Genomic DNA, 11,188 nt, shown 5'->3' with positions numbered 1-11,188 from the left:
GCTCCGCCCACGTTCCCTGTTGTGTAGGCTCTAAGATGCTGCCCATATGACTCCTCACATTCTACGTCTTCAATCACAGGTTGCTGGTTCCTGTCAAATCTGATTCCAAAAAGGTTCTCAGGTTCTGTTTCTAAGTCAGGCTGTCATCTTCCATCTGGATTGCATTAATCCCTGCAGATCTGCTGGAGATGCAACTCTGAACTATCTGTCAGTGGCTGTCCAGAGCCTCTGATGGTAATGGTGTGTGTGTGTGTGTGTGTGTGTGTGTGTGTGTGTGTGTGTGTGTGTGTGCCTGAGGAGACCAGAAGAGGCAGGCAGTGGAACCCCTGGAACTGTGTTACAGGAACCTGACATTAAGTGCTTGGATCTGAACTCTGGTCCTCTGAAAGAACAGCAGATGCTGCCATCTCTCCAGCCCCTTACATTCTTTTCTGTATACTCTGCAGAATTGCTACGCATCAACCTTCCCCTCCTTGTTCTACAGGCTGATGCCTCCTTTGTGTAATTGCTCTTGAACTCTGGGGTCATTACTAGGGAGAATAAGAGTTGCTTGAACACAAATCTCTGGTATTTCAGCAATGGATCTGGTAACCTCAATGACTGTCTAGTGATTCTCCTACTGGGTGTGTGATGCACATATGGTGGATACTGTACGGACTGGGCTGGTACAGGTAAGACAAGATAGACAGCGAGGAGTTGTACCACACTACTGAGAATGACATGAAATTGAAAATGTTCAGTGTTTCTGAGATTTCTGGAATTTTCTATTTAATAGTTTCTAACCATAATTAACTGTCCCAAAGCTTACCAGTTGGTGCTCATGCCTTCTCTTCCCTCCCCCTCCTTTTCTCCTTCCCATCCTCCTCCCTACCAGACATCTTTTGCAAGCCCCTAACAGGATATGTCTCTTCCCTCACTAGAGGTCTCCTCAGGCAGGATTAAGAGCTCCCTCCAGAGCATCTTCCGGTGAACTGCCCTGTCTATCTTACTCCCCTTATTATGTCCCTATGCCCCTCTGTGCTGCTTCAGCTACACCAGCCTACCTGCCTTCCTTCCACACATATCTCGCATGGCATGTTCCCAATTATGCTGTTTCCCAGGATCCCCAGTCCTTTCTTCTTATCTACATGTCAAATCCCCGAAGCGTTGACATTCGTAGGTTTTCCTTCTCAGCTTTTTGGGAGTAGTGAGTGTCTTCTCTGGATTTGAATGAAACCTTGAGCAATAACAAGCTCATTCTTAAAAGCCTACCATGTAACAAAACATTTGACTCCTGACTACAAGGCTATCATTTCTAAGAACTGAAAAAATTCTTCTCCTCATTTTTAATTACAAACTATTCTCATGTTAGTAAGAAAGATCTGGTTCAATACAATGCTTTGTTTTGTTTAAAGATTTACAATGTTATTGAAGGTTATATTTTCTATCTTCTTTCCCATATTGACTGTAGATCCTATGACAAGGTGGCCTGGACTGTTTTATATCACCTTGACCTAAGGTAGGATAATCTAAAACAAGGAACCCTCAAATGTGAAAAATACCTCTATAAGACCTAGCTGTAAGGTATTATTTTAATAGTGATAAATGGAGGAGGGCCCAGCCCATTGTGGGTGGTGCTGTTCCTAGACTGGTGGTCCTGGGTTCTAAAGAGAGCAGAGAGCAAGCCATGAGGAGCAAGTCAGTAAGCAGCACCCCTCCATCCAACCCAGGACAGGTGTGTGTGTGTGTACACAAACACATAGCCATCACACACACACACACACACACACACACACACACCTGTCCTAGGTTGGATGGAGATTTGGGTTCGGGTTCAGGCAGGCTGCTTCTCTTCTCTTTCTGACCATGGCCCCTGCTCTTCTCCCAGCTCCCTAGCTAAGGTCTCTGACCCTCCAGGTCAGAATGGGGGAGGAGGGGAAGTCAGGTGAGGCATGGCCTGACTGGGAGCCACAGAGTGAGAAAACACCCGTGCTACCCAAGCCCGTCAGAAGTAGCGGATGGCAAAGGCCATTTCTCTGACTGAGTGATGGCTTTGGGGATAGTCAACTTGGCTGGCTTTAGAGAGGACTTAGGAAACACATCCGTGTGCATGTGCGGACTGTCTAGAGTGATTGACCTGTGGGACAGAGACTAGAGAAACACTCACCCAGGACAGAGGCTAGATGCTCAAGGGGACAAACAAGCAGGGGAGTGGAAGGGAGTGCTTGTACTGACCAGTTTTATTCTGCTCTGCATGAAGTGATCTGTTGCTGCTACAGCCCATTGACAGCAGAGTCCAGCTTTTTAACATGGGCTGTAGGGACTAAGTCCTGGTCACTGGTGTGTGTGTGTGTGTGTGTGTGTGTGTGTGTGTGTGTGTGTGTATGTGTGTGTATTCAATGTTCTAGAATAAACTGAATTGGTTGATGCCACATAATAGCTGTGAGGGTGTCCACTTGTCAGAGGTTGCCTTTGCCCTCTGCTTTCTCTAGAAAAATTGTCAAACCTTGCAGCAATGAGCTCTTACTCCCCAGAGCAGTGGCTGCCCACTGGAGTCATGGGAGCTCCTTACTCATTTAGGTTACCTGTGTGTACCTGGTGATTTTTAAGTTTTACATCTGACTCTGGCTGCTTTTAGAGGAGAAGAAGGGCTTTTTAAAAAGTCTCGTGTAATTCTGACTGTTAGTTGTCCTTTAGTGTCCTCAGAAGATTTGGAGCCCCTTCACTCCAGGATGCCATACTCTGCAGATGCTCAAGTTCCCTGTGTGCAGTATCTGCATATAACCCATGCAATTTTCCATAGACTTGAAATCCCCTCTAGCTGTCTCATAACCCCCAGCATTATGCAATGCTGTGTATACAGCTGCTATTATTTATGCAACAAGGGCAAGGAAATAAGCATGTATTTGGATATAGAGACCATATAGTTTTCTCTGTAAATGTTTGTAGTGAAGAGACCTGAATCCAGGACTCTATGGATTCTAGGCAGTCCTCCACAGACCTTTTAAATTTTATTTTGAGACAGTGTCTGGGGGAATGTGTGTGATCCTATTGCATCAACATCTGGAATTGCAGGTGCATCCGACCATGCTTGGCCTTAAGATTTGTAACTTGCGGCTGACCAGATTCACTCACTGGAGCTTACAGATGCAGACAGCTGCCCATCTACGAGACACTCAGAAGCAGGGTTGCTTTCATAGGAGGAAGAGGGGCTAGGTTGATGCTGCATGACTCCCTTGTAGCCAAGAGCATCTGGGCTTCACTTCATCAGGAACTTTGGGTTCTGGAGGATGTAGCTCAGAGACACTTGCTCCAGACTCTGGGAGCCTAAACTTGTCCTTGAAACCCTTTGTTCAACTGGCCCCTTAATCACTAAGTGTGGGGAATAGCACACTAGACCTTCAGATCATCCCCTTAACAGTGTTACCCTCAGTATCCCCAAAGCTCCCTGGGTCTAAACCACCAATCAAAGAAAACACATAGTGGGACTTGTGTCTCTAGCTGCATATGTAGTAGAGGGTGGCCTAGTCGATCATCAATGGGAGGAGAGGTCCTTGGTCCTGTGAAGGTTCTATGCCCCAGTATAGGGGGATGCAAGGGCCAGGAAGTGGGAGTGGGTGGGTTGGGGAGCAGTGGGAAGGGGGAGGGGATAGGGGATTTTTGGAGGGGAAACTAGGAAGGGGATAACATTTGAAATGTAAATAAAGAAAATATCTAATTAAAAAAAATTCAGATAGTAGAAGAGGAAAAAAACAAACAAACCAGTTTTACCCTCGTTCCTCTGTTGATTGGGCTCTGTATACCTGGGGTCTGTGTGGCCATGAGGCTGACAGGAACCATGCAGTAATTGCAGGCAGCCCTCCTCTCCTAGGCCCCATGCTCACTAGTTGGATCTCCAGCATTTTATGGAAATGCTGCATTTCCTTATGACCAATCCCCAGGCTGACAAAGTTAAATAAATGACGGCAGTATGAATCAAGTATGCACATAAAAATGGAAACACTTGAGGTTGGGGGCCTTGGTCCAAGTACAGAATGGTCTCTAGCCTTCCCTCTCCTAAATATTTGCCACTCTCTATCGGAGGCTGGGAGCACGAGGGAGGAATGTGAACTTGCAACGGAAGAAAATAATCATCTCCTGCCTGGAAGATGGCTTGGAATGATGCCAACGAGTTAGGGCTCTGCCCATGGGCACTAAACTCTCTCTGTGCCAGTTCTTCCTCTGCCAGGAACTAGCTGAAGATTGTTCTTTTGTTTGGTATCAAAATATATGTTTCTTCAGATTTTGTGTATTGCATATCTAGAACTAGCTAGCTCATGGGTCTCTTATCACCGTACTTCTTTCTGGTTTGGCTCAGGGTGTGAAATCATAGATTCCTTTGGGAAACAGCTGGCCAGGTCTTTATGAAGTTAAGCACTTGCCTTTCTCCTGAACAGGTATTTTCACCTAACTGAAGGCCTGGGTTCCAATGTTCACAGCCTTTCTCAAGGGGGTCCAAGTTTACAGTGAGCTCAAGTTCATCAGCCTAACATTCCATTCACAGCCGGAATACAACTAGGCAACAGAGGTCACCGATGGATCTCAAAGGCCTGGTGCTAAGCGAAAGAAGCCCGAAGTAAAAGAATAAATGTGTGCTATTGTTTTATGTAACATTCTAAAACAAGTCAGAATGAAAACTAAATTGCTGTGACAGATCCTTGGTTGTCTGGCTGTAAGGGTGGGGTTGACTGAAAGAGGGACAAACCAAAAAGTTTTGGGATAAAGTTTCCTAATTTTAGTTTTTACCTTTAGCTGTGTGGTCTGTTATGAATTGATTTGTGTGTGGGTATTTGCTTGTTCGATTAGCAATGATTAAAAAGACTCTCATCTCCCCATCAGATTCTTTCCCAACTTTATCAAATACCTGTTGGTCATACATATTTCTGATGATTGTAATTACTTTTTAAAATCATGTTTTATTTAAGTTTTTAATTAAAATTATTATTCCTTGTCTAGCTGTACCTATCTGACCCATAACTAGTTTCTCTTCCTCCTCCTCCTCTTCTTCCTCTTCCTCTCCCTCCTCCTTCTTATTTTGAGACAATATTTTGCTATTTATTTGAGACTAACCTTGAACTCATAATCTTACTGCCTCTTTTCTTTCTACTCAGTTTGCCCTTGTAAGATACTGGACCTGGTCATCACGGCTTCTGTTGTTGTTTTTTTTTTTTAATATTTATTTTATTTTCGAGTATGTGTGTGGATATGTACACAGCAGTGTAGATCTCCCCCTCCCCCAGGCCAGGATAGGACAGTGGATCCATAACTCTGGAGTTACAGGCAGTTGTGAGCCACCCAACATGGGTGCTGGGAATAGAACTCAGGTCTGGAAGAGCAGTACATACTCATAAGTGCTGAGAAGTTCCTGTCCCCATCACTGCTTCTAACAGAAAGTCTTAGCCAGTCTTCTATTGCTGTGAAGAGACACCATGGCCATGACAACTCTTATAATGGAAAGCATTTAAATGGAGCTTGTTTACAGTTTCAGAAGTTTATTCCACTGTCATCATGGCAGGAATGTGTGGCAGCACACAGGCAGACATGGTGCTGGAGAAGTTGCTGAGAGTTCTACACCCCGATCCACAGGCAGCAGGAAGAGAAAGACAATGGGCCTGCCTTGGGCTTTTGAAACCCCAAAGTCCACCCTAGTGACATACTTCCTCCAACAAAGCCACACCTCCAAATTCCTCTCAAGTAGTTCCACTCCCTGATGACCAATAATTCAAACCCATACTTTCTTCTTCGGTCATCCCCTCCCCCCAAACTCCCAACAACCTGATTAAAAAAAAAATCCAACTTGTTCCTTTTATCCTGATTTCAGATGCTTGTGGTCTCTGAATTTAAAATATTTTTGTTATTTTTACTAAGTGCATATGTGCGTGCCTGTGCATGCATGCATGTTTGTGTGTGTGTGCATGCTTGTTATAGCATGCATTTGGCAGCCAGAGGACAACTTATGAGAGTTGGATCTTACCTTTAATTTTGTGGGTCCCAGGAATTGAACCCCAATCTTGTCAGGTTTGGCAGCGAGTACCTTAACCTCTTGAGTTGTCTTGCTAGTCCCTGTATGGAATTAAAGGATGACATTTCTAAATTATTTTATATAGGACTTTTCAAAGCTATAAAATGCATAATTTTGCAGACATTGTATTATAGTCTTTAACGTTTGAAGATATCACACAGTCCTTGGTCATGAGTTCTCATCACAGGCTAATTTAGTCATTGGCATTAGGCCAAGTAGTCTCCAGACAAAATCAGAATCAAACTGGGGCTGCTAATTATAGATAGAGAAATTAGTTTTTGTTTGGAAGAGTGGCTCTCAAACTTCTCAATGCCGTGACCCACTAATACACATTTAATTCATGTTGTGGTGACCCCCCAATCTTAAAATTATTTTTGTTGCTACTTCATAACTATAATTTTGCTACTGTTATGAATTGTAATATCAATATTTATGGTTTTAGGCAAGCCTTGTGAAAAGGTTGCTTGGCAACCCCTTTGGTTGCTTGGCAACCACAGGTTGAGAACCACGCTGATCTAGAAGGATTTGTGAACTGAAAGGAGCCCAGAAACTAGAATGGTGGTCGAGGCTAAGAACTCGGCTCTCGTGGTCTTCCTCATTACCTCACAAATGGCTCTGTCTACGGGCTCCAGCCTGCTTGAAAGCACTTTTCATTGGAATGGGATATAATCTCTATGCTTGGCAGTCAGGATAGAACAGTCTAGGCTAGTAGTGGACAATTCCTTTTCTAGGGATAATCCTTCTGAGGTTCTCTGTGAGGCCTGGGGCAGATTGGTTTCGATGTCTGCATGTTCCTCTTGCCCACACTGCCCTCGTGTGCTGTGTCTTTCCCGAGGATCTCAGCAGGGTCTGAGTACACATAATCATGAAGTCTCACCCAGGCTTGGGGAAGAGTGAACAGGGAACAACTGAAAAGATTTTAGAAGTTTCTTTGCATAACAACCCTCTTCCTATGCACCCCTCTTGGTCAGTGCAGGTTGTGAGAAGGTACCTTAAAACTCAAATGCCTATGTCCAGCGCTTTGGGTAGGAAGAGATTTGAATGAATGGTGTCCAGGTGTGGAAAGTGGGTTGCAAGTCTTAGTTATTCACTGACTGTGTGTAACCCCTAAAATCATCAAGGAGGACAGCATGAATGAGACAAAGGACCCTGGAGTATATACCAGAACTAGTGTAACAATCCAAACTGTCCCAGTGTCTTTCCTGGGTCCACTATGGGCACCCTGACATCATTTATGATAGTCCTTCTTGTTCACAATGTTTCTGTCACATTAGCCCCCTCCACGGCCCCTCAATGACTTCCAACACCTCATTGTCCAGGTCTGCCCTTCCTGGCAAGCCTTCCCATCAGGTCCCCCATCCCTTCCTCTGCACTTTAGGTTTAATTCAGATGACACTTGCTCAGGACCGTCTGTCAGGCAAGAGTTCTTTTACAGCCGGAAGCCTCGCTTGCTTTATCTTTTTTGTTCTAACACAGCACTTGATATTAAACATGCTGTATTGCATATTGCATTGCATATATTTCCTTGCCCATGTCCCTCACCCAAATGCACACTCCTAACGGTACACAGCAGACATCTAGTGAATGAATAAATAAGTGACCTGGTTAGGATCATGTGTGTGTGTGTTCTCCAAGCCTGAACAAAATGTCCCCCACAATATGATTGGTTTGGCACAGAAATTCCATCAGTGATTCACACATGGATTTCTTTCCAGGCACATTTATTCCTCCTGAGGCAGTGTGACCACACCTCTACGTGCATAATAACAGACTGAGTTAGGTATCATCATGGAGACCTGTCATCCCAGTATTAGAGAGGTTGTGGCAATAGGACACATAGAATTAAAGATCAGCTTAAGCTAGGAGACCCTGCCTCAGAACGTTTAAATAAATAATAAAAAAGTAACTAAGATTTGAGGTTCCACAGACCTACGAGCCTGACAGGGACAAAGCCTTCAGCTGAGAACTGAGGAAGAAGAAGCCTGCACTGGGTGAAGACTATGGCAAGAAGGTCACCAAAGCAGCAGGACAGAAGCCACATGTCACAGGGAACTTTTTCCCATTTCTGAATTTGAAGGAGTCTTGGAACCAATAGCAACTCCCAACCAATCTGAGGCCAGGTGGCACTCAAGGCCTATGGTCTTGGCTTGTACTCATGAAAATCCCATGTTCACGGGAAAGAACAGTGTATATATATATATGCACATTGAACTTGAGAACCTTCCTTTGATATTTTATGATTGGGCCAAGAGATCACCATCAAATATTTCAGAATATGTGTCTGTTGGTTGGGAGTCAGCCTGGAGGCCATGGAAGGGACACTGCAAGATGCTTGTTTGACTCCACTCACTGGAAGGCCTAGAGCATGGGAGCGTGTGAGAGTGTGGACCACAGTGAGTCTAAGTGGAGAAGCTGGTCAGATAGCTAGACTTACGGTGTAGTGAGTTACTGATTGAGAGCCGTCAGCAATGACCATCCCAGAGTATATGCTTGCTTTCCTGCAGGTGCAGAGGCCACTAGCCATTCAGTCCACTGTCTAAGGAAACCTGAGAGAGTCCTTTCTCTAAGAAATGCAGGGCAGCAGTTCTGAATGTGTGAAAGTTACACTGGCCCAGATGCCTTGCTTCATAAGTTATATAATACAGCTGCATCACAGAATCCGTGAAACCTCGGATATGATGCAATGCTGTAAAATGCTCTTAAAGATCTGAGAGAAGAGGATGGGTTGGGCACCCCTAACCTGAAAACCCCAACCTGAAGCTTTCTGAAGGCAGGCAGGACTTCATGGCAGAAAAGTCACACTGGATCTCATTGATGGCGCACGGTTTGGACACAGACATGTTGAAGATATAACAGAAACCCCTTCCAGGCTGTGCGTATAAAGCATATACATACAATGTATATAAGACATACATTTCATATTTATATTTAGGTCCCACCCCAACATACCTGACTATACATACTTAATTATTCCATATTCTGAATAAAAAATAGAAAATATTGTGGTCGCAAGCATTTTGGATAAGCGGATGCTAACTAACTTCAACACAGATCAGGTAGGAGATGGAAATGGTAGAGAGCAGTGACTGCAACCTGGTGCACCCTGGGAAGAAATAGAGTAGTCTCAGGCTGACCTAACAGCTGGTTGATTTTCTGAGCCTCAATGAACCCTTCCTCTTAACAGCTATCCATGCAGCTCAGACTCTGACACTGAGCAAAACCACATGGCACCAAGACACAACACTTACCCTCCAAGTTACTCTGAATAAATAAATGAATAGAAGAATGTTATAGGCACTCTTGGGATACCGAGGGGAGAGAGAAAGGCAGTGTGGCCAGTCCAGTTTGTGGGCTGGGACCTGAGGGGAGAGGTCTGTTTGTCCCTGTAGGTCATTGAAGATTTGCAAGCAGGAAATGATTTGTTTCCTCATGAAAATGTCAGCCGAGGGTTTGAAGTAAGCAACGCGTTTCTTACGACCTAAGGGATGGAGGCTTTTTAATGTTGAGCCTTTGGGGCAAAAGTGGCTGTTTGTTCTTGCTCCATCTCTGCAGTTTCTTGGCACCTTTCACGTTGGCTTACACAGACCAGTATCCAGGTGGAAGGCAGTAGCTGTCAAGCAGTGTAGGAACCAGCAACTTATGCGTTTCCTGGGAGGGGCTTCTGTTCCCGCTTGCCTGTTGCCCAGGTGAGGTCTACTTGGCAAATGGTTTGCATTGCAAGATACTTTAACAGGATGGGACATACAAGGGATACAGCTGTGTAATTCTTGTGAATAAGTGTCTAGGTCACTTACCTCGTGTTATTTAATCTCTCAGTAAAGACAGTCGTTTGTTTGGGCAGAAGAAGAAAATTAAAATGAATGTGTAGTTCTTGTTTGAATTCTTCTTTCTTTTTTTTTTTCTTTCTCCTCCCCCATCCTCCTTTACCCATCTCCCTTCTCGTCTTCCATATTCCCCCTCCTCTTCCTTTTCTTCTTTCTCTTTTTCTTTTCCTCCTTTTCTTCTCCTCTTGTCCTCCTCTCCCTTTTCTCCTTTCCCTCCCCACCTTCCCTCTCTTTTTGTCCCTCTTTCCTTCTCTTCTTCCTCCTCTTTCCTCTTCTCCTTTGCCTCCCCTCCCTCCTCTTCTCCTATTCTTTCTTTGCTTCTTCCTTTCTCCTGACCTCTTTTTCCTTCTCTGCCTTCTCCTTCCCCTCTTTCTCCTTCTTCCCCTAAATGCCTCTGATCTAAGAGGATTATTTACTTTTCTGGCAAGGTAAAGCCATATCCACTCCCCTGCTGCAAAGGATGTCACAAGCCCCAGAACATAATTTTTGAGACTACTCTGAGGACTCTGAAGGGTTTTAGTGCCCAATCTATGAATGCAACCGAAAGGCATGCTGATCAGAACTTCCATCTGGCTGCCCTCAAACTCATTTACAGAGGCTTACTGTTAATTTTGGTTCTCTAAAACTAATTTCTGCCTCAGATTCTGAGTGCAGTCTGAAAACTGCTGGTACAGATCAAGATTCTCATTTGCAGTAGAGGAAACTGCAGCCACAAGAAGGAAGGTGACTGGCCCCGAAACTGCAGCCACAAGAAGGAAGGTGATTGGCCCCAGGTTGCAGAGCTCCTTGGTGGAGTAAGGACAGGGAAGTCTGTCCTGTCTCACTGCACACTATTGTGTCAGGAGCCCACAAACACTCAGGATGTGTGGAAGCAAATAACCAACTCAAAATGTGGGAAGCCACATGTGCCGTTGCAGGGTGGCGCTGGCTTCCGCTGGCCACCACGCATACATAGGCAGTAAAGTTTTTTGCCAAGATGAGGTTTTGAGAATTAACCAATCAGATGAGAGACAAGTTAACCAATCAGTTGAGAGACAAGTTAACCAATCAGATGTAGGCATGCAAATGAGGTGGTAAGCATAACCCATGCATAACCAATCCGGGTGTGAGACACGCCTCTCCTAGGCCTATATAAGCAGCACCAGTTCTGGGCTTAGGGTCTCTTTGCCTCTGCAATCAAGCTCTCCCAATAAACGTGTGCGGAAGGATCCTGTTGCAGCGTTGTTCTTGCTGGCTAGTCGGGCGCACGCAAGAAGTGGTGCCGAAACCCAGGAAAAGAAACATCTTCAGGCACGAGAGAAGACCCCCTGCTAAAGGGAGGATT

The 11,188-nt window shown here is 44.9% G+C and overlaps 1 long non-coding RNA gene across 2 annotated transcripts in view; it reads right to left on the bottom strand.

Moving 5' to 3' along the window:
* Gm40026 overlaps window positions 1-11,188 on the bottom strand; it is a 31,858-nt gene that overhangs the window by 10,872 nt on the left and 9,798 nt on the right. For both annotated transcript variants that reach the window (XR_879936.2, XR_879935.2), the window contains exon 2: window positions 5,993-6,081. This is a non-coding gene — a long non-coding RNA (predicted gene, 40026). The remainder of the gene's footprint in view (window positions 1-5,992; window positions 6,082-11,188) is intronic.

The sequence above is a fragment of the Mus musculus genome, chromosome 11 (assembly GCF_000001635.26).
Source record: "Mus musculus strain C57BL/6J chromosome 11, GRCm38.p6 C57BL/6J".
Taxonomy (NCBI): Eukaryota; Metazoa; Chordata; class Mammalia; order Rodentia; family Muridae; genus Mus; species Mus musculus.
The sequence above is the reverse complement of the archived record's forward strand: the minus strand, read 5'-3'. Positions and strand labels throughout refer to the sequence as shown.